This window comes from Tenrec ecaudatus, chromosome 7 (genome assembly GCF_050624435.1).
Source record: "Tenrec ecaudatus isolate mTenEca1 chromosome 7, mTenEca1.hap1, whole genome shotgun sequence".
NCBI lineage: Eukaryota > Metazoa > Chordata > Mammalia > Afrosoricida > Tenrecidae > Tenrec > Tenrec ecaudatus.
In genome coordinates this window covers 40,485,278-40,510,031 of record NC_134536.1, presented here as the reverse complement: position 1 = coordinate 40,510,031, position 24,754 = coordinate 40,485,278, and the positions used below count along the sequence as shown (strand labels likewise).

Here is a 24,754-nt window from a genome sequence, read left to right as displayed (position 1 = left end):
TTTCCCCTAAAAATAACTATACTATCAAATGCCATTTCTGCTGCCTGATCTATTTATAATACATATGTTTAGCTAGATAGTCTCTGGGTGATGGAAATAATTAATATAGTTGGCTGCTCATTGAAAAGTTAAAGGTTCTAATCTATCTTGGAAGGATAGCTTAGTAATCTCCTAATGAAAACACTGATATTGAAAACTCATTGGACATAGTTCTATATGATACATATTGAGTTGCCCTAAATCTGAATTAACCAAATGGTAACTGGTATTTGATCCTGGCACATGAACTCATTAAAGAGATATTCTATCCTCTTCACTGCAGTTGGGATTTTCTCTCTTTCAATCTCTCTCTCTCTCTCTCTTTTGCCTAGTTCCTAGACCCTTTCTTTTTCTTTTTTTTTTGTGTATCTAATGCCACTACAGTATAAATACCACAAGTGAATGGTCTTATTTAGTTTTAAAACGTTTGATTAGGGGCTCATACAACTCATCACAATCCATCCATACATCAATTGTGTAAAGCACATCTGTACATTCATTGCCCTCATCATTTTAATAACATGTGCTCTCCACTTAAGCCCATGGCATCAGCTCCTCATTTTTCCCATCCCTCCATGCTTTCCTCTCCCTCATGAGTCCATGACCCTTTCTACACACATTTCTAAACATAAATTAATGACCCAATGCTCTGTCAATTTCATGGACTTGACATTTTGCTTGGGCTGTGGTCCCATCATATTTCTTCTTAATGTCACAAATTTCTCCCTACTTGATTTCTGATATGTCATATTTATGATACTTTAAAAGCTTCCCTTCTAGCTGACCAAATATTAGACATGGTCATCCCTGGTCTGTTACTGCCATTGCCATCTCTAGATTAGGTAAACCACAAATTAATATGTATGTATTTATTTTTCACTTAGGCCCTAAGCTAATATGGGAAGTGTTAGAAGAGACACATTTGCATAACCAAAGACTAAGACTTGATCATAAGGACTCTGATTCAGGAAGAAATAGATACCAAGGAGGAAAAAGAAAGATATTTTCTTAGCAAAATACAAAACACACTCATGCAATTCATTAGACTTACCAGCTGCGGTCAGTTTATCATAGTGTCAGTTTATCATAGTGTGGTGGGCTGAGGGTTACTGTGATGGTAGAAGTTATGGCGTGCCACTAGGAATTCAAATATCAGCAGAGCCACCTATAGTCAACAGCTGTCACTAGCAGGGCTGTCAGACTCAGAAGAAACTAGTAAAAAGAAATTATCTATTCACTTCAAGGGATTAGTCACTGAAAACCTGACAAATAGCTGCAGCACACTGTTGGATGCAGGGCCAGAACATGAGTCCCTCAGGTTGGTAGGCACTCAGTCATGACTGAGGAAGAGCTGCCTGCTCGAAGTACAGTCGACCTTAATTTCAGGACCTCTCCTTGTGGATTGGGCAGGACTCCAAATGAGAGAAATTAGCTGTGGATATACAGTAACTGAAATGTGGAATTTACAAAGAAAATTAGAACTTGACAAAAATGACATGGAACATATAAAAATCAGTATCTTGGTCAAACCTGAATTTTAGATGTTGTCTCTTTGAGGTATATAGCATTCTTTATAGGCCACATCAAAAAATATGCGTTTTTGAAGCTCCGCTAAGGGAACTGGGCTCTATTTTAAATACAAATGTTTCAGGTTAAAGGAATTTAGGGCTGGAATGCCCTCGTGTGAGGAGGAGAGGGCTTGCCATCCCAAGGTTATGGATTCAGAAGTCAGTGGACTATGGTTCTCATCTCTTGCTTTTGAAGTTGCTTAATTATTATCAATTTAAGACTACCATATATTTTCTATTTTCACACTTTCTGTGCAGACCAAGGTTTGCTTTCGTGTACTGAGAATTAATGAAAATTTTGACTTATGTTTAATCCTCATTTCTTTCTTAAACAGCATTCAGTTACCTGCGTTTTTATCCCGTATAAGTGAATTGCCCATTTATTTTGGTATAAAATGTTTTCTTATATGTGTATATTTGCCTTTTCTTAATAGGACTGTAAAATCTACACCATTGACTACATTAATGATACTATTATGAGAATTACCGAATGTCTCATGGAGACACTTAAATTTTTTCTCACCAAGCTGCTAATGCTACCTCAAAAGACACCAGGGATACAAGTAAACTTTGATATGTGAATGGATTTTGCACTCCCACTTAATTGTAAGCCCTACTTTAAGAACAATTACTTCTTACAATGTGGCCCTACTCAATACTTGCCCTCAAGAAGTGACAACTGAAGAGATTGGTGCCATAGCAAGATGTGGTGAAGAAACTAGCTGGTGCCTGGCTATCAGAACGAAAAGCAAAATTTTAAAGATTTGGCTGGAGATGAGCAGCTCTTTAAGTGAGATATCGGCTAAGTCCACACAGAAGGAGCACACCACTACATACGTGATCCAACAATTAAAAAATAAAATCCAAGATCAGAGGAGAGAATTGTATTAGAACTTAAATTCCGAGCACCGGGTTTGCAGAAGGCTATGGAGGACAATGGAAGCCCATTATCCATTTGTGGAGTTCCCACATGGATTAGGCCTCCATTGAACTACCTCAGACCATTCATTGACTAGGGAGGGGGTAGTTTTGCCTTCAGTACTTTGGAAAGCGGATTACTGCTGATATAGTTAAGTAAAAATTTCACACCTTATTACTTGTTCTCTCCTTTAACCCATCTTTTAATTTCAGTTTCTATTATTTTTCTGCTTTCTCCTGGATTGAGGTTTTTCTGTGTTTTATTTTGTTGTCATTGCTGGGGTTCTTGTGTATGACTTTCTTTATGTAGTATCCAATATATCTGATCCATAAAGGGAGTAACTAGATTAATCGTCCCTCAGGGTTAATGATAGGTGAATGTGGTGGCTAATGGAGAAATAATAATCATAGGTACAAGAATGAAGAAAATTTTCTAAAATGGATGGTTCAACAACTTTTTAAATATACTTAAACCATTGAATTGTGTAGCATGCAAATTATATGCCAATAAAACTGTTAACAATATTTTAGCCATTAGTGAGCTGAGATGTGCTGGTATTGACCACTCTTAGTCAGACAATCAAATGGGTCACGATGCTGGGAATGACAGTCAACAATAATGGCATCATATTCATTTTCAGAAAGAATGTTTCAAAATTTTTCTTGAAGGATAATGCTGTTTGTGTGTTATGGTATAACACCGATTTGCCTACAAGTTAGTCCAATTATCATTTGAATTTACACACAAACCACTAAAGTCAGTGATGAAGAAATTGCAACTTAATCACATTCTCCATTCTAAAATCAAACATGAAATCAAGTTGCCTTGAGAATTACTAGTCATTTGAATCCCCAAACTGGAAACAAAATAGAAAGATTAGAAGTAGGGAATATGGCTTTGGTGATAGAAACAAGGTTGATGATCCAATGTCAGAATTTTGCAAGACTAATAACTAACTCATTGCAAATATCTCTTTTCAACAACAAAAGCAACAGAAATACGCATGGACCTCTCCAGACAAAAAACAAAGGAATCAAACACACTATATCTGTGGGAAGATTAGATAGAGAAGCCCAACATTATAAGCCAAAAGACTGGGAGCAGACTGTGGAACACACCATCAATTGTTAACATGCAATTCAAGTTAGACTTGAGGAAAATGAAAACAAATCCATGAGAGTCAAAAATATAACCTTGATATATACTCCACCTGAATTTAGAAAACATCTCAAGAACATATTTGACACATCAAACATTAACGACTGACGACCTGTTGAGTTATGAGAAAACCCCAAGAACATCAAACATAAAGAAAGCAAAAGGTCATATAAAGACAAAAAAGAGAGAAAAGACTGAAATGGATGAGAGAAAAACCTCTGAAACCTGCTCTTGAATATAGACTCACCAAAGGAAATCGAAGAAATAATGAAATGAAAAAGCTGAACAGAAGATTGCGAAGGACAGCATGAGAAGGCAAAGTATTATATTAAAATGTGCCAAGATCTGGAGATAAAGAGCACAATCACATATCTCAAGTTGAAAAAAAAATGAATAAAATGATTCAAACTTCAAGTTGCAATGCTAAAGAATGCGACAGTCAAAATATTGGACAATGGAGGAAGTATAAGGAGATGGGAGGAAGAAACAAATCACTGACCAATAATAATTGGTCAATATCCAACCATTTCAACAGGTAGCATATGAGCCAGAGGGAACATGATCAAGGGTACTGCAAGGAGAATTAGACGTGGCTCTGGGGGAATTAGTGGAAAGCAAAGCTGCAAGGACTGGCAGAATACCAATTAAAATGTTCCAACACGCTGAAGAAGCACTGAAGCACTTGCCTATGCCAAGAAATTTGGAAGAGTTACCTAGTCAACCAACTGGAAGAGTTCTGTATTTGTGCCACTTCAAAGAAAGGTGACTCAGTAGAATAGAGAAATAATCAAACAATCTCATTAATCTCGCAGTCAAGTAAAAGTTTGAAGATAATTGTAAACGTGTTGCAGTACATCAGCAGGAATTCAAAATGATTCCGAAGAGGATGTGTCAGGAAGAACAGCACTGCTGAGAGGAGATGGATATTGCCCCCAAACAGAGGATACCAAAAAGATTTTAGCGTTTTGTTGACTATTCAAAGACATTCAACTGTGTGGGTCATTAAAACACACACACACACACACACACACACAACTCTGGATAACATTCAAAGAATAAGAATTTGAGAATGCTTTGTTTTACTCTTTCAGAACCTGTACATAAACCAATGGGTAATCACTCATGAAAAGTATATGTCAGGTTTTATACCACAGTGGGTAATTCGTTGAGCTGCTAACTTCAAAGTCACCAGTTTGAAGCCACCAACTACTCCTTTAGAGAAAGACGAGGCGTTCTATGAAGAGTCCCAGTCTCGGCAACACACAGGAGCTCTATCCTTTCCTACAGGGTCACGGTGAGTCAAAATGGAATCAATGGCACTGAGGTGGGGTTTTTTTATTTTTACTTTTCAGTTTATTCAAGTTGGAGACTGAGCGCTGACTCTGAGAAACTGGACTGTACGAAGACGGAGGAAACCGATGCGCAGATGACACAATTCTGCTCGTTGAAAACTAGAGGACTTAATGCACTCAAGACTAAAGTTTCTTGTGTGGGTTACTTCAACATTGAAAGACAAAATAGTTACAACTGGTCCAATAAGCAACATTGTGATAGAGGTAATATTGAACTTGCTAAGGATTCATTTTAGATCCACAATCAAAGGAATCTGTAGTGATGAAATCAAATGATGCATTGCATTAATGAACTCTTGAAAATGTTAGAAAGCAAAGATGCACACCAGAGGACGAAGTTGTGCCTGACCCGACCATGGTAGAGTTTCCCATATGAATGCAAAAGCTGGACAGTGACTAAAGAAGACTAGCAAATGATTAATGCTTTTAAATTATGGTGTTGGAAAAGAATATTTAATAATCCCATGGGTTGCCAGAAGAATGAACAAATCCGTTGGGAAGAAGTACAGCCAGACGACTCTGTGTAAGCGAGGGTGGGGGAGGCTGTCGTTCATGTCCCTAGACATGGAGAAAAAGTCCCTGGAGAAGGACCTCGTGCGTGGTAGAGGGTTAGTAAAGAAGAGGAGGTCCCTTGATGAAATGGACTAACACAACAATTAGGGAATGGCACAGGACTGGACGGGGCAGTGTCTCCTTCTGCTGTGCACAGAGTCACTCCAAACAGAACTGGTGCCATGGCACTAACAGTGCCGGAATACATGACACTGGTATAGACCATCCAGATATAAGTGAAGAGGAAACACATTTTAGATTCTTCAAAGGACCTTCTATGCAAAGTTAATAAAGTATACGTTTAGTCATTGTCAACTAATTTTTTGTTGTTATTTTCTTTTTTGGACATCCCTTCCAGAGGGGTAGTGGGGAGGAGATGAGTCACTCAGGGTTCAGTGTAGCAACAATGAAACTCAAAACCTTCCTCTAGTTCCTGAACGCTTCCTCCCCTCCCAATTATCATTACCCCAATTCTACCTTGTGGACCTGGTTATACCAGAGGATGTACAGCAGTGCATTAGGGATCTGGAAACACAGGGAATCTAGGACAGATGAACCCCTCAACACCCGCGGTAGGAGTGGCGACACCAGGAAGGAAGGGGGTGTAGAAAGGGAGAACCAATCTTGGAGATCTGTGTGTGACCTCCTCTCTGGGAGATGGGCAATAGGGAGGTGGGTGAGGGAAGACACCAGGGAGTGTAAGATAAGATATAATAATTATTTATAAACTATTAAGGGACCAGGGGGAAGGGGGAATGGGGAAGGAGGGGGAGAGGGAAAAAAGGGAAACCGAGCTGAGTTCAGGAACCCAAGTGGAAGGTGAATGACGACAATGACGAGTGCAACGAATGTATAAGGGTGCTTTGCCCAATTGATGTATGTACGGACTGTGATAAGACCTTTATGAGCCCCAATAAAAAGATTTATTAATTAAAAAAAACTACACATGGAAAACAACTTCCAGATAGTATTATAACGTGAGACACAAAACAATGCATACAGCTTTACCATTTGGGCACGATGGAAAGAATCATATAGATCTTCTGCCAATCCACTTCAAAGCCTACTAAGCAGAAACCAAAAGTTTGAGATTTATACCCAGCTATCTAAGTTAACCGTTGCACCACCATGGCTTCTTATAAAATAATTTAGAAAAAAATTAATAAGAAAAGGATATGCCCCGTTTTAAAGGCCATGAACATCTTAATCAAGGGCATAAAATACTTACCAAGAAAAATATACCTTGCCACTTTTTAAAATTGTTTTATTGGGGGCAGGCTCAGCTCTTATCACAAGCCACAGGCACATCTAGGGTCAAGCACAGTTGCGCATATGTTGCCATCGTCATTTTCAAAACATTTTCTTTCTACTTGAGCACTTGGTATCAGCTCATTTCCCCCCACTCCTTTACCTTCCCTCCCTCATGAACTCTTGATATTTTATTTTATTTTTTCATGTCTTACACTGATTTATGTCTCTCTTTACCCATTTTTCTGTTGTCTGTCCCCCTGGGAAGGAGTTATGTGTAGATAATTGTAATTGGTTCCCCCTTTCTCCCCCACCTTCCCTCCACCCTCCTGGAATGGCTCCTCTCATTATTGGTCCTGAGATGCTTATCTGCCCTGGATTCCCTGTCTTTCCAGTGTGTATCTGCACCAGTGTACGGGTTCTGGTCTAGCCAGGTTTGTAAGGTAGAACTGGGCTCATGATAGTGGGGGGAGGAGGAAGGAAGCATTCAAGATCTAGAGGAAAGTTGTATGTTTCATTGGTGGTGTATTGCACCGACTGGCTCGTCTCTTCCTTGTGACCCTTCTGTAAGTGGATGTCCTAATGTCTACAGATGGGCTTCGGGTCTCCTCTCTGTACTCCCCCTCATCCACATTGACCTGATTGTTCTGGGTCTTTGATGCCTGATACCTGATCCCATTGACACCTCATAAGCACACAGGCTGGTGTGCTTCGTCCATGTGGCATGTCACTTAAAAAAAAAAGACCTTTATTGTTATCTGAATAAAAGTTTATGGAACAGATTTATATTGAAATTTATATTGAGTGAACACATATATAGAAAGAGGTAGAAAGAGCATTGAACAATTTCACTCAATACTCTTATACATATTATGTACATATTATATACCGTATATACTCAAGTATAAGCCGGGGTTTTTCAGCACATTTTTTAATGCAGTTCTGTGGTAAAATTAGGTGACTCAGCAGATATTTGGTTTGGCTTATATTTAAGTATATATGACACATGCACATTTTCATAGCATTGATTGCAATCCCCACACTGTATGAGAACTCTTTCCAATTTCTCCCTGAGTTTCTAATTTCCATTTGACCTTCTTTCCTGCCCCTTCCTGCCCTGTAAGCGTGGCTTCTGGGCACACGGTGCCCTCTTGGTCTCATGTAGTCGATTGTGCTAAGAGATGTGTTCCCCCATGGTGCTGCTGTTCACTTGCTGGGCCTGCCCATTTTGGCTAAAGGTTGATCCACAGGAATGAGCGCAGCTCCAGGTCTGCAGGCCACTCCATAACCTCAGGCATTCCACTAGGGGAACGGTGGACCCGAGTCTGGTCTTTTTTACGATATTGCTCAACATTTCCTACGTTCCTATCCAGTTTCTCTTAGTGTAACCCCGGTCAGACCATTTGCTAGTGTTAGTTGGCCACCATCTAGTTCTGGACCCAAGATTGTGCCAGTTGAGGTTTGCATGGTCCACTCGTCCTTTGAACTAACTTTTCCCTGCACCTGTGATTTCCTTCGTTTTCATTTGCTCCGGAAAGGGAGAGCTCAATCTTAGACGGTCACTCACAAGTTTGAAGATTACAGTTACCACTCACAAAATCAGGACGTGATGCCACCTGACTTAGATAGAAAAGTCTAAAAGGACATTTTTTGATGGAACAATTTAAACATAATTAATGTTTTATGCAAAATTTTAATGTAATTCTAATTAGAATCCCAATGAATTAAGTGTTTTTAATCTTCACAAAGGAGAATACATGTTAAAGAATGGCTGCATAAATTGTAAAAATAAGAAACATATGAAAAATGCTCATGATCAGTCGCCCAGGAGATGCAAATCAAAACAATGAGACAAAAATGACAGCCAATTTACAAACACAGAAAACAACAAATGCTGGACAGGGTGCAGAAAGATTAGAACTCTCATATACTACTAGTAGATCTATAAATATATATAACTACTTTTTATCATTAATCACTTTATTGGGGGGGCTCTTACAAATCTCATAACAACCTATCATTCAATTGTATTAAGCACAATTGTGCATATGTTGCCATTAACATTTCCCAAACATGTTCTTTCTACCTGAGCCCTTGGTATCAGCTCCTCTTTTTCCCCTCCCTCCCTCACCTTCCACCCCCGTGAATCCTTGATGAATTAAATATAATTGTCATTATTTCATGTCTTATACTGTCCGTTGTCTCCCTTTACCACATTTCTGTTCTTTCTTCCCCTGGGGGGTGGGCTATATATCCAACCTTGTGATAGATTCCCCCTTCCTCCCCCTTCGTCGCCCACCCGCCTATCCCTCTACCCTCATGATATCGCTACCCCTACTACTGTTCCTGAGGGTTTTATCTGTCCTGAATTCCATGTGTCAAAAGCTCTTATCTGAACCAATGTGTGTATTCCAGTCTAGCCAGATTTGTAAAATAGAACTGGGTCATGGTAGTTGGTGGGAGGAAGCATTCAGGAACTAGAGGAATGATGTATGATTCATTGGTGCTGTACTGCACCCTGGTTGAATTGCCCCTTCCTTGTAACCCTTCTGTGGGGGGATGTCCAATTATCTACACATGGGCTCTGGGTTTCCACTCCAACACCCCTCTTTCCAATCCATATAATTGTTTCTTTTGAATTTTTTGATACCTGATCCTGTCGACACCTCATGATCACACAGGCTGGCGTGCTTCTATTATGTGGGCTTATTTGCCTCCCTGCTGGATGGCTGCTTGGTTAACTTCAAACCTTTGAGACCCCGGATGCTATATCTTTTGATATCCGGGCACCAAGCACTTTCTTCACCACATTTGCTTATATGTACAGCTATTGTACAAAGTGCTATGGTGGGACCTCAACCACTGGGAAGATGAATTTGCATATGAGCCAGCAATTCCTCTGCTGGTACATACCCTGAAGAAGTAAGAGCCATAACACAAACAGACACATGCACCCCCTTGTTCATCGCAGCACCGTTCGCAGTCGTGAGAAGTTGGAAACAGCCCAAGTGTCCACTGGTAGAAGAATATATAAAGAACTTCAGTACATACACACCATGGAATACTACACATCACGAAAAACCAGTGCTGAAAACAGGAAGCCCCTCATAACATGGATGGACCTGGAGGATCTTATGCTGAGTGAAGGCAGTCAATCACAATAGGATAAATACTGTATGAGACTACAACTGTAAAGATTAAACCGAGACAAAGACTTTCATATCAAAGGGAACAGACATGAAGGTTTCGAATGGAAGGAGCGGGGAGTGGAAAGGTGAAGCAACAGGCTCAGAGAGTGAAAGGTATTGACTTAGGTTAAAGGAAGGGTCGATCCTTAAGAGAGAAAAGGAAGATTGGGCTGGAGGGGATGGGCTACAATGAGGGGGTCTGGATGAGTGGCCGGACCTGTTAAATATAGAGGTGATGGTCTGAAATGTAAACCTCCCATTTAATCCACAATAAAACATTCATTAAAAAGTAAGAGTAGGGAAGCACTTACTGTATCAAAATATAGGAACACTATAAACAATATGATACAGAGTAGAGAGAATTACTCATACAAGATAGACAGAGTGCAAAACCTAACCCAGTATTCATGAGACTCTAATAAAGGGTAATTGAATTCAGTGGGAAATAAATGATTGAATATATCATACAAATGGGTATTCATCTGAATAATCTAGCGACCTCTGCCACATATAACAATAAGATAAATACTTTAATAGGCAACCATCTTAAGATAAAAAGCATAAAAGAACATATCCAAATGCCAAATAGACATTAATAAAAGCTGACCCTCTCTAGTGATCTGAGTAATCTATACTACTATTATCATTATACAAACTATTACGGAAATTTGATGCAGACATTGCATGAATATTACTTCTGGTTCGCTGTGGCAAAGGACCAATGCTTATTAAAGGACGGTGGGCTGAGGGACTGCGGTGAACTACCCCCATCATGAAGTTCCCAGAACCTGAAGCCTCAATCTCCAGGAAGCCAAGGAATCAACTGTTTCATTGTACTTGTCAACATCCCTGCTCTATTTTAATCGACATTACCTATTTGTAAACCAGAGCCTAAAAACCTACTTGTGATTTCAAGCGTGCTTGTCTTGATAGCTTTTCAATATTTTTTTTTTCATTTCAATAAACAGTACATTGATTCAGGTCAAGACCTTTAACTCTAGGTCAGTGCTTCATTTAAGAGATTCTTATCACATTTTATACCCTAATTGTAAGAGCAATGCATTGTTCTCTAGCTTCCCAGATAGACAGAAAGCACCAGATCTGAAGTGCCTTATCTGTGTCAATAGCAAGGGATCGTAAAATTTGAGATATGTAAAATCTAATGACATATTCTTAAGTCTGTATTTAATAAAAAGCTAATAAAATTATAATGGTATAATCTCAAGTCTGTATCTAATAAAAAGCAAGGAAAGCATGAAGCCCTTGATGATAAGCAAGGACTTCAGTCTTCAGTATGAATTACAACTCAATGTAAAGAAAACAAAAATCCTTACAACTGGACCAGTAGACAACATCATAGTAAACAAAGAAAAGATTAAAGCTACAAAGGATTTTATTTACTTAGATTCACAATCAATGCTCTTGGAAGCAGCAGTCAAAAGATCAAATGATGTATTGCAATGGAAATTTTCTCAACACTCTTTGAAGTGTTGAAGAGTAAAGAAGTCAATTTGAAGACAGGTGTGCCTTACTCACACCATCTTATTTTCATATGCATGTGAGAGTTGACAATGAATACAAAAGACCACAGAAGAGTTGATGCATTCAAATTAGGATGTTGGAGAAGCCAATGGAATGCACCACAGACTACAAAAAAATTTTCTTGGAAAAAGTACAGCTAGAATACTCCTTAGAAGTGAGGATGGCAAAACTTTATGTCACAGAACTTGGGCGTGTTATTAGAGGAGAACAGAGCCTGGAAAAGGACATCATACTTGGTAAGTGGAGGGTTAATAAAAATAGGAAGACCTTGGAAGAGTTGAATTCATGTGGTGATTGCAACAATGAGCTCCAATGTGATGGTAATTGTGTGGCCAGCTCAGGGCCAGGCAGTGCTTTGTTCTGTTTAACAGGATTGCTACAAGTCAGAACCAACTTCATGGCATTAACAGCAATCGCATGCCCATATATCTATGCATGTTGACGAGCATTGTTTTATAAAGGAGACAAAAACCCCCTGCAGCATCCTTGATTTAAAATTCACCAGAACATATGAGAAAATAATTCCGAAAGAACACAATTAGTTAATGAAGCTTCACCCAAACCCACTGTCACTGAGTCGATTCTGCTTCCTAGAGCTGAATCAGAGTATAACCGCTGCTTGGGCTTTCTAAGGCTGCACACCTTGACGAGGGTAGACAGCCTCACCTGTGGGATGTCTGGTGAGTATACACGGCCCGCTTTGCCATCAGCAGCCCAGGTCTTAGCGCAACGGGTCCCCAGGGCCCGTACCCCGCACCAGCACACCAAATCATTTAACAGGCTCTGGGACAAGGAATGATCATTCATTTCGTTGATTACTGCATTAGTCTGAGTAAACTAGGGAAACAACTCCACAGAAACACAGATGTATAAGAGACAGTTTTATATAAGGGTAAGTGTACATTAAGAAAGCATCCCAACCCAGTGCTGTCCAAGCCCATAAGTCTGACATTAGCCCATATGTCCAACACTGATCTACAAAGTCCCCCTCCATCTCACAAAACACACGCAGTGATACCGACTGCAGGAGGAAAGCCGAGTCAGTGAGCTTGTAAGCATCTCAGCTCTGGAAGAGGTCTCCGCACGGTGGCTCCGGCACCCAGGGCTGCATCGAGGTAGGTCCATGTGGCTTCCCCTACTGGCTAAGGCAACTGCACCCTGGTCCAATCATCAGAAGCAAGAGACCCACGAAATCAAAAGGCGAGGCTCACTGAGCTATTTATCTCTCTGCCCTTCGATTAAACCTACATGTGTTTGTTTATCAGCCAGGCTGCACAATAAACCTTAACTATCTCAACAACCTTTTACAAATGGTTTGGAGATTTGGGAAAAGAAAACATCCATGTATTTTTAAATACTTTAAATCTATTTTGCTCTTTCTAATAAATCTCTAACCTGAAGGCTTCATTTCCACATTTAAAAACTATGTGCTCCCCACAACCTACTCTTTCTTCACGTGAACTCAATCAATCATTCTATCTTTGCCATCGAGACAATTTAGACTCGTGGTCAGCTCCATGCGTATCAGTTTAGAACTCTGCTTCATACAGAATTTAATGCTTGCCTTTTCAGAAATAGGTGGGCCAGATCTCTCTACTGAAGTATTTCTGGTGGACTCAACCATCCAATCTTTCTATTAGCATCGAGGCCCACTGACCATTTACACCACATGGGACTTCAGTTATTTGACAAACAAAACTTGCAGTAATCATTTCCATGCAAGGTACTGACTGCACACCAAATACTTTACCTAGTACATCTATCCACACATGCAGATAATTCAGGTTCACAGAAGTTACTTGATTTGTCTGATCTTCTGTGAAGCTAGTATGTGGTAAAGTGTAAATTCAGGCTCGCATCTGTCATCTGAATGATTCTGGAGAAGAACAAATAGCATGTATTCAGAAAAGAGATGTGGATCTTCTAACCTTCCATGTTGATAATAGCTCAATTAATCAAAATCTACCTTAGTAGGAGATTCTATAAGATGATGTTTACTTTCTCATTAAGAAGTCGCATCACCGTGCCTGTTGTCTACAGCTATTTGTTTTTACATTTCTTCTCGACAATTCAGGAAAACACATAAGGAATCTTCTAGAGCGACGGCAGCCTGGCACTCTTTTCCCAGGTGCACTGCAAAAGCACACATAGGCGCTGGGAGGTAAGGAGCCTGGGACCGCAAACTGATCCTTCTCTACTCCCGTCAGACCAGATGACAATCAAGTCATACCACTCAAAAGCTCCTGGTGGCGGATGCCCTCTGTGTCTCAGGGTTGTTTGCCTTTGGCTTACACAAGAGCCGGGGCAGACACTGATCTAGGCTGTCAGACACTATGGCCTTTCTCAGCCTATCCTGATAATTCATTTCGTTTTACTTTCACTTACACATATAACGTGTACCAAGTAGATGTAACACTATGAATAGATATCACTATATTTAATATTCATTCAAGGCATGTATCCTGAACCAATCCAAGAAGGCAATTTCATCTCCTTGGTAAGAAAATACAGTTAATTCTGCATGTCTGCTCTCCTGACAGTAATTAGATCATTCCGATGCTGTACACTCTGGATATAATGTATAAAACTTATAACTTCACATTGAAGTCTCCTCATGTCACACGTAGAACTCAAACACAAACCTCAACTCATTTGGCAGGAAAACACAGCTTGCAAGTGATCTGATTTCCACGTTTCTCTTCCTAATCCAGTTACTGCAAAGGCGGCTCGTGTGGGCACCAGGAACCCTTGGTTCTGGTACTGGCTCTCCATTTAAACTGCTGTGTGACTTTGGGTAAATGTCCTGGCTTCTCTGGTTTTAGTTTCCTTAAATATGAGAACGGAAGAAAGATGATCACATAACTTCTAAGATTCTATCCAGCCTCCCAAACTCAAACTCTCTGCCACTGAGTGAATTCTGACTCCCAGAGACACTACAGGACAGGGTATAACTACCCTTGTGAGTTTCCAATAAACTGTAACTATTTACGGAGGTAAATTTTTTTTAAAAGCCTCATCTTTCTTCCATGGAGAGGCTGAGGGTTTTGAACAGCTGGCCTTGCAATTAGTAGCCTAATGTGTAACCTGGTATGCAGCCCCCTCTAATTCTAGTCCCCGCTTTAGGCAACACTGATCCAATGTAAAGACAGCTTGATGGTCTGCTTCTGAATATCAGCCAACGAAACCTATAGATCCTAGCAATCCGGTCTAGAACCATCGTGCTGTTGGTGTGGCCCCAGGCAGTGTTTTGTTCCATAGTGCACGAAGTCACATGAGCTGGGAGCCAACTCAGGGCGCCCAGCCACAGCTCCAGTCTGATGTATGGCTACGCTGTCCTACCTTGAACCTGCACTTGGACGAGTATGCATTCCATCCTCAGTACTGTGCCCTGAGCAGTACTGCTTGGAAAAACTGACCGTTCTGGCAAAATGGAAGAAACATCTGCTCTACTTTTGCAATAAAGAAATACAGAGCCAAGGAGGCAGGAGAGGTGGCAGATTATCGGTTCCTGTGTGAAATGAAACTTGTGGGTGGCACTGCAGACAAAGGGTGGAATTGGACTGGTCTGAATTACAAATGAGGCGGTCGTCTTGGATAGTAAGCAGATTCTTTTTGCACAATGAATCACCAGGGCAGAGACAGTGCCGCTCAGTCACCTGAGAAACAGCTTTCAGCTCTTCTAGGCACGCCAGGAAGAACTTGAGCCACGTTTCTTGCTTATCCCACTCCTCGAGCCCCCGAAGGAAGGGAGCGAGAGAAGGAGGAACATTAGTCAGCTGCAATTAATTACTCGTTGGATTTTCTAAGCCATGATCAGCTTTCCTTTTGAGCTTTCATCTAAGGATCACGAATAACTTTGGAATATTAATTATAACAACACTGTCCTGAAATTATTTGGGGCTTTGATTAAAATTACGTGCCCTACTTTCAGTGACTGTCTTCAAGTTGAGAGCCTGAAAACTCCTAGAAGGTTAGAGTCTGGAAAGATGTTCGATGGTCTTAGCTTTTACAGATGATGCTCGTGAGACTGGGGCGGTTAAGAGATGTGGCCAGTTTCACCTCACTAATCAAGAAGCAGACTAAGCATAGTGTGAGCCACATCCTGCGCTCCGAGGCTGTGCCTGAACTGCTGCCAACATCGCTCATTGCAGCAGCGTTTTCTCCTTGCTTGCCTCCTAAGTTACTCAAAGAATTGAGGCAGTTTATGGATCTTTCTCTGTCATGAGGCCCAGCATGTGGGTACAAATGCCATTAATGTATAATGGCCAATCTTCAGAACTCAGCAAAACATATTTCCCTTCTGGAAATTTTCAACATTTGGGTTACTATTTCAATATTAGATTAATTGGCTCCATGTAAGATATGACGTACAATTCAGTGAATCATGGCAATGCCAAAGTTAAAGGAGTCCTGGGTATGTAGCGGTATCTAAAGAAGTATTCTAATTTTTCTAATGCAAGGTTGTAAAATAATTGAGCTGCTTCTGTAGATTCTCTCTTGAAGTTCTCTTGTGTTCTCTCTCTCTCACACACATAGTGTTGTCTCGTCTCCCATGCTAGCTGTGAGGTGCTGTCGGTTGGTTCAGACCATACTGACCCTACACACAGAGAAACACTGCCTGGTCCTGCGCCATACTCACAAATGTCCCTGTGCTTTAGCTCATTGTTGCAGCCACGGTGTCAATTGAGGGCCTTCCTCTCTCTCCCTCCCCTTCATTCCCACCTTCTGCCCCTCTCTTCTCCCACGCTAGTAGCCCCCACGAATCCTAGAGAACTTTGGGCACTATAACCTGGTGCTGCCAGCGGTGACTCATGATGTTCCCATGTCTCCTGAAGTGCAACTCTGCTTCGCAGGGTTTTCAACAGCTGATTTTTCAGACGTAGACAGCCAGGCCTTTCTTCTGAGGTGCCTTTGAGTAGACTCCAAGGTGCTAGCTGAACGGGTGGAGGATCCTAGAGAACTTGCTGAGGATGTCTAAAGAAATCTTTCAATTACTTTAAAATACAATATAGGCTGAGCTCTTTAAAGTGTTGAAAAGCAAGGAGGTTGCTTTGAGGACTAGAGGCCGTGGGATTTCCAATAGACTCATAGGCATGGGAATAGGACACGGAACAAAGAAGACTGAAGAGTGGATGCCTTTGAAACGTGGTGCTGGGGAAGCATATTGAAAGCAGCATGGACTGCCAAAAGACAACAAATCTGTCTTGGAAGAAGTACAACAAGAATGCTCCATAGAGTCAATGGTGACCAGACTTCGTCTTACATACTTTGGACACGTTATCAGGTGAGACCAGTCCGTGGAAAAGGACATCATGCTCCACAAAGTAGAGGGGCAGTGAAAAAGAGGAAGCCCCAAGACCCAGTGGCCTGGATCGACACAGTGGCTGCAACAATGGACTGAAACATAACAATGGCAGGATGGACCAGGAGGTGTTTCGTTCATCGGATCACAGTTGGACCTGGCTCAACGGCACCTACCAACAGCAACAATAATGAATGACACAGGCTTGGCCTTTAAATGTCACATTTCACAGGAAGTCATAATAGTTATGAGGTGGAAAGTTGCACCTTTTAGAATCAGACAGGCTTGGCTCCTCTATTCTGCAGCCATGAGACTCTGGGCTATTCCTTAATTTTCCTAAACCTCAATTCTCTCATTTACAAAGTGAAAGTAATGCTTGCATCCTCCCAGAGAACTGTTCAGGAGGATGGAATCAGGTAAAAGAAGTAAACAGTATAAAGTATTAAGTAGGGAGCATTCCATAAATTAACTCCTAAATTCGCTTCCCAGCAATTGGTCCATCTTTATGCCGAGTGTTTGTCCCTTTGGTGTGTGTAGTTGTGAAGCAGAAAGAGCCCCGTGGGCTTTGTCTATAAGGAGGCTGTGCTTCTTCTCTCCTGGAACAGTGTTTTGCTTTCACGGGTCCCTCTTATTCTTCTTGAACTAGCCTTCTGCCTGCTGTGACCGTCTTTCTTTGGAGAGAATTAGAAAATGATATGAATCAGCCACATTCGAGCATTTGATTTGAACACTCGTACTTGGCCGGGACCCTGGTAACATCCGTCTTTTATTTTTCATCTTTTGTGTTATTCTGCCTCCCCGAGGTCCTGCTGCGCTTCCAAGGGAGGCCTGCCTCATTTGACTAAAGAGAAGGGACAGCACTGCACATATATGTCACAGAACAGAATACAAATGCATTAGGTTAACAGGACCCACAGTCTGGAATCATGACCAACTAAGAACAATAATTACTTACACCCTTCTTGTTTACATTCATTGATCCTTGAAAAATGTCATAAGCTTGGTGTTCTAAATTGCATATGCCATAAAGTGCAGAGAAACAAAGAAGCATAACAATTCATTTTATAGACTCCCCCTAAGAAGGAGTCCTGGTGAGATAGTAGGTTGTGCACTGGGCTGCTAACCGTGGGGTCAGCAGTTGAAAACTACCAGCTGCTCCTCAGGAGAAAGATGAGACTGTGTGCTCTGAGAAAGACTTACAGCCTGAGAAACCTTATTTACAGTCTGTCTCAGTGAACATCAACTCAGTGCCACTGGCTGAGGGATAAGGAGTTCAATATTGTGTTTTCTGATATTCAATTTAATTTTGCTCTCCTGATGGCCGGTTAATTAGTAGAATGACACTAGTAAGCCTGCTTGTTTAATAATTACCCAAAATACAGAAATGGATTTCAGGCTCTGTTTAATAAAGTTCTACTCCAAATAGAAAACAAGGTTTTATATTAGCAAAATTTCAAGCTAGGTGACTGGTCTGAGAAAACTTGCTCCTTAAATGAGTTATGAGTCACCTGAAATCAATGATTCACTTCACAAAAATTCTATTACAAATCAAAATGACGGTTTCATGTCTCCTTTGTATGTCTCCCATCTCCTTTGTTCTCAAGCGCCATCTAGTGCTGAAAAAGAGAATATTCACCCAAAGTCCCCAGCTCTATTCTGGGTTGCTAGAGGAAGGAAGACCGTAGTCTGGAAAGAAATCATCACAGACCAAAGCCCTGCTCTTGTCATAAGAAACAGGCTCGCTGCTTTCTGGAGCAAACACAGGTATTTGGCAGAAAATCTGGGATTAGGATTTATTCCGGGTTAGTGGCGAGTGTGTTTTCCACTAGCCCCAACTGACGTACTTTATTAACTGTCCATGATGGCCATGATGTGGTTTTTAATTTCTGAATTGTCATTTTCAGAGCCATACTGTAGACAATAAGCTTCAAAAGTCTAGGAAAATTCCATTATTTTAAAAATCCACTTCCCTGTGGACTTTCTGAAGCCCCTTTGTACACGTGTTCTTCACATGTGCTAAGGTGGTTTGGGAGTCAGGCTCGGAGACGCCGTAATTTTTTGGTCACCATTTTCAACCTTGTATAAGTTCCCATAGAAACAGGATCTCAGAAGTTAACACTTTAACTAAATCAGCACCTGAATCAAACAAAAGTCTGATTTTGTTAAAGGACTAGAGTATCTGTTCTTTCTACTGACAATTCCATCCCTGGGTGTAGCCTCATCGCAACCCAAGAGGACAGAGTAGACTGCCCTTTGGGATTCTGAGTCGAAGTCTTTACAGGAGTGAATACCCTCATCTTTCGCCCACGGAATAGCTGTTCTGTTTGCACCACTGGCCTATGGCTAGCAGCTCAATGCAGAAGTCTGCTCCACCTGGGCTCCTTGGGGTGCCGGCAGTAGACTGAATGGGTGAAAGCAGAGGTCCTAGAGCTGAAAGAATGGGTTCAAACCCCACCTACCCCCCTGAGCAACCACGTCCCATCCAGCCTTGCTGTTGGCCTCTCTTGGCAAACTTTCATCATCTGTCACTTGGGCACGATAGTGATACCTGTCTTGTGGTTTCCTTGTGCTGATATATGTTCCTGGCACATAGTCTGTGCTATCTAACTTGTTATGCGTTAGCTGTAATTCACACACACATAAATATACCCTGAGATATAGTCAGTTAATATGGTCCTTCTCGCTACAATGTATTATAATCCTGAACTCTATGACTGTGACTATAAGCCAATTTTGGAAGGATTCTCCGCTATGCCAATAGACAGGATTCAGGTGGGATTAAGTCCTGACTTTAGTAGAGGATGCAAATCAAGGCACACCCTTTGTTTCCTTGGGTATGGTCTGCTAAAAGACAGAAATCACACCTCCATCAACGCCATTCCTCTGGGTATAAGAGCCAACTCAGACACAGAGAGAAACCAGAGGACAGTCTAGCTCCCTGTCTGAAGTGGTGGAGGCGGAGACCAGAAGCACCAGAGTCTGGCACAGAGACAATGGGACAAAGGAGGCTGCTGAGCAGTGCTGTGAGAGAGTAACAGCCGGGCTTCCTGGTCCACAGAGACAGAAGCCAGGGAGGGAACCACATGGTGAGAGACTCAGAACCAGAGAGTATGGTTGGTGGCTAAGGAGAGGTGTTGCTGTGGACCGGTGACTGTATCCTGACTGCTTCCTGATCCTGACTGGTAATAATCCTAATGAGTTCCCTAATAAACCCCTGTAATCATGAGTATTGTCTGTGTGGTCATTTCTAGGAACGATGGCACCCAGCCTGGATACAGAGTGTGTGGGAGGAACTGCTGGTGCCAGAGTAGGTCAAAGAAGGCGGACTGTGGAGCCATGTCTGACCTTGTCTCTTGGCAATAGGGAAGCCAGAAGGTCAGATATGGCCTTCCATGCCATTTACTGCACACACACACACACACACACACACACACACACACACAAACACATACATACAGCAACAGCAGCAGCCTATAGGGCTGAGTAGAACAACCCCAGTGTGTTTTCCAGTCTGTGAATGCGTACAGAGGCGCACGGTCACTGCTTTCTCTGATGGAGTAACAGGTGGGTTTGTACTGCTGAGCTTTCCATTAGCAGAGTCCTTAACTACTGCACCGCCAGGGCTCCTATATATGAGAGAGCTTTTGAAAGTTCGTAGGAACAAAGGGGAATTAAAAGATAATGAAAAAGTTCCTTGGGAGAAGAGGGGCAGAAAGAGGGAAGGAGAGAGAAAGAGAGGAAGCGTATACACACACTTACTCATTTATCAACCATCTTATTATCTGATATATTACATTAATGAGGGTGGTAAAAACTCTGCTATAGTATTTTGCACATCCATGACACTCATCCAGCAGCAACGAGTACTGAGTGGCTAGGATTACGTGTCATCCTGGCTGGGTCATGGTTCTCAGTGGCTGGATAGTTATGATGTCATTGGGCAGTTGTGTAATGCTCAACCACCTTCTCTTTGGGGATCTGCTGTGGTCACCCTCCATTTGGGTTTAGCACCAACTTTTATATAATGACCTGGTCTTTGACCCCTACCCCTGCCTACAAGTGAGGGGTTGAGTGTATATCCTTGACGTTTATATAGAGAGTAATGATCCTGCTGTAAAATTAATAATATGAAACTTAAACCTAAATTTCTAAGAAAAAGGCTGCTGCTGCCACATTACAGAGGCAGATTTCCTTAATCATAAACAACTTGGAAAACATCCATATTTTAGGTGTTTCTAATATATGAGAGGGCTTCACAAGGTTTGTGGGAAAATGGAATTAAAAGGTAATGGAAGGGAAAAGATAGATTATTGTAAACCCTCATGTAAGTGGTGCTCGGTGCTCGGGCTTGCACCTCAAGTACCTGTGCCACAAGGCCCTCAATGAAACACAGTGAGCAAGCAGCCCAGGAGAGGATCCAGCGTCCCCCAAGGAGAACCACCTGATTCCCACTGAGTACCTGGAGAGGCTCGAGCCTGACGGGGACCCCTGGAGTTTGACAGCCGCAGAGGATGAGTAGCTATGGGCAGGGGCTGAAGATCCCAAGATCATGATCCCCACCTTCTGAGATTTCAGTTCCCTCAAGACGTTCACAAAGCAGCTAAACCAAGGTACACAGAGCGCAAACCGAGGCCAATACACGGTGGGCTGGTAGTGCATATGGGAGCTGGAGGCACAGGAACCCAAGGCAGATGATACCTTCAGGATCAGGAGTGTTAGTGGTGATACTGGGAGGGTAGAGGGAGAGTGGGTTGGAAAGGGGGAACCGATTACAAGGATCTACATGTGACCTCCTCCCTGGGGGACGGGCAACAGAAAAGAGGGTGAAGGGAGACGTCAGACAGGGTAAGATATGACACAATAATAGTTTATAAATTATCAAGGGCTCATTGGGGGGGGAAGCGGGGGGGGGGGGAGGGAGGAAAAAGAAGACCTGATGCAAAGGGCTTAAGTGGAAAACAAATGCTTTGAAAATGATGAGGGCAATGAATGTACAGATGTGCTTTACACAACTGATGTCTGTATGGATTGTGATAAGAGTTGTATGAGCCCCTAATAAGACATTGTAAAAAATTCAAAAATTTAAAAAAAAATCTAAAACCTACAGGAACAGCTCAACTGTGCTGTAAGGGTTGTCCTGAGTCAGAATCTACTTGAGTCTGATCCCTGTGGCAATCCACTTTCCAATGCGCTCTGTGTGTGCCTCCCTGCTTCTATATGGTAGAAGCAGTGCTCCGAAAGAATTCAAAGCAAATGTCTTAATTTTTGTAAATCTTCGTTTCCCTTACATGTCAAATGAGAGTGATTGGACCAAATGATCCAAGATACTAACATCTCTACAATTTATTTACTTATTTAATTAAAAGATAATTGGGGGCAGGGGGAGCTCTTATAGCTCTTATAACAATCCATACATCAATTGTATCAAGCATATTTGTACATGTGTTGCCATCATTATTTTCTAAATGTTTACTTTCTATTGATCCCTTGGTATCAACTCCTCTTTTTTCCCCTCCCTCCCCCACCCTCATGACTCCATGATAATTTATAAATTATTATTACTTTCATATCTTACACCGATCACTATCTCCATTCCTTCATGGTTTCTGGTGTTCTTTCTGCGGGGTGGGGAGGGTGGGCAGTGTGTGGTTATGTGTCGATCCCTGTGATTGATTCCCACTTCCTCCCCTCCTCACTCACTGGTACTGCTACTCCCATTCCTGATCCTGGATTCCATGTGATATGAGCTCTTTATCTCTTATCTGTACCTGTGCACATGCTCTGGTCTAGCCCGCACATCTCTACAATTTAAAGCAAATATTTTTACTCCATAAATCTGACCAGTAAAACTAGGGGTTGATTTATTTTAAAATTAAAAAATAAATCAACTCACGACTTCTCAAATTTGTGCTCTAAACATTATAAATCACCTCTGTCGGTGCAATATGTGAGAGTTTCCACGTTTAGGTTTAATATAATTTAATTCAGAATTCAAAATGTATAAAACCAAACCTGCTGCTATCAAGTTAATTTGAACACATAACAACCTTCAAGGGCAGTAGAACAAGCTGCTCAATGGGTTTTCCAAGGCTGGAAATCTTTCCTCGCACAAAGAGCCTCCGGGGTTCAAGCTGCGGACTTTGCTGCCCAGTGTGCAGCCATGATCGGGCACATGCTACTAAACTCTGCATTTGGTCATTGTCATGAGGCCTTCAATATCTATGAGCACATATTTTTAAAGCAATTACTAAAAACAAAATATTTCTATCCCTGGTAGCACAGTGGTTATATGTGTGGGGCTCCTAACCACCATACCAATAGTTTAAAACCAGCAATGACTCTGCTGCAGAAAGATGAGAATCTCTACTCCCTAGAGGGTTACAGTCTTGAAACCCAGTGTAGCTGTGAGTCAGAATCCACCCAATGGCAGTGAGAGAAAGCAATATTTTAAAACGAATGCCTAAACCTTGTTTGATGTGTACCACATAGTCTTCTCTTACTCTAGAATATTTCAATATTTAACATTAAAATGTAATCTTTTTATTTAGTTATTGGCCAGTCCTAGTTTTTTATTTTAGTAAATAAAGTACAAGGGGGGAAAACTATTACAGATCAACGCTAGCATTAACAGAAGAACATGTCTTCAAACCGACGAAAGACAGGTTTCATGAAAGGAAAAGTGGTAGTGATATTCAGGCAACCCTCCATTGTTTTAGTACTGAAAATGCCACACATCCGACAACTGGAAACTGTTGGAAATGACCTAATAGGCAGTACTACTCTGGATCTAAGCCCCATTAATCATCGCCGACAGCGACGTCTGTTCCGTGGCCTGGCCAATAATGAGAAGTCTGTAGGGGCTCTTGAGATAAGAGGACTGATGAGCTCTTGACAAATTGGCATGCCACTAGAATAACTATGTTTGCTGTAGGAGGAGAGAGGAGGAAGACACCCCCACTTTCCTGCCCATCCATTGTTGGGGTCGGCAACATTTCATGTAACACCGTGCATTTTTGTCACAGCACCCAGGGCCCTGATGAGTTGGCCTACTACTTTTTCCGCTCTTCCCCAGCATAATTTAGAATCTTCGCTATTGAGAATTTGTCTTCTTCTTCCTATATCCCTTGTCCCTACAATTTTTCTAGAATAGTACCTATAACATAGTAGATTCTCAGATCATATTTACTGAGATCACACTACACGAGTTAGGTCATGCGATGTGGTTAAAGAGAAACTTCCTTTTTCTGGATACTTTATATCTCTAACTACCTATTATTTATTGTCCATTCTGTCTCTCTATCCTCCATGACCAATCTCCTCCCACTGTCCACCAAGTGAGGCTCAATTTGAAAAATGTTCCTAGGCAGTGAGTGACATAGAGTGATGATATGGTGCTTAGCCATCAGCTACCTGATCGTGAACTCTAAAGATACTTGTTCTCTGAGAACACAGCCTTTCCCTGGATAGGAGATGTCTTAGGATGGCTCCCTCTCTTCTGTTATATATTCTGTCGTAGGTTTTGCCCGTGGTCTAAATGCCCGCATACTACAACATAAAGTCCCTTGTCGATCACCATGTCTAAAGTTACCACATTCTTTATTGACATGTTGCTTTTGTGTGTATGTGTACTAATATATATGTATGAAATAGTATTTACCATCTCAGTATGTTCACATGCTCAATTTAGTGACATGATATTCACCATGTTATATGACCATCACTGCTATACATTTCCAATTTTTTCCATCACCCTTAAACAGAAAATCAGTGCCCTCAAATGAAATACTCCATCTATTCTCCCACCCATCACCTTTGGTTGCCTTTAATGAACTTCGGTCTTCATAAATTTGCTTACTTTTGATTTTTTATATAAGCGAGAAAACTTT

At 41.5% G+C, this 24,754-nt stretch overlaps 1 protein-coding gene across 1 annotated transcript in view; it reads right to left on the bottom strand.

Moving 5' to 3' along the window:
• ARHGAP18 (Rho GTPase activating protein 18) overlaps positions 1–24,754 on the bottom strand; it is a 228,662-nt gene that overhangs the window by 182,204 nt on the left and 21,704 nt on the right. The window lies entirely within an intron of this gene.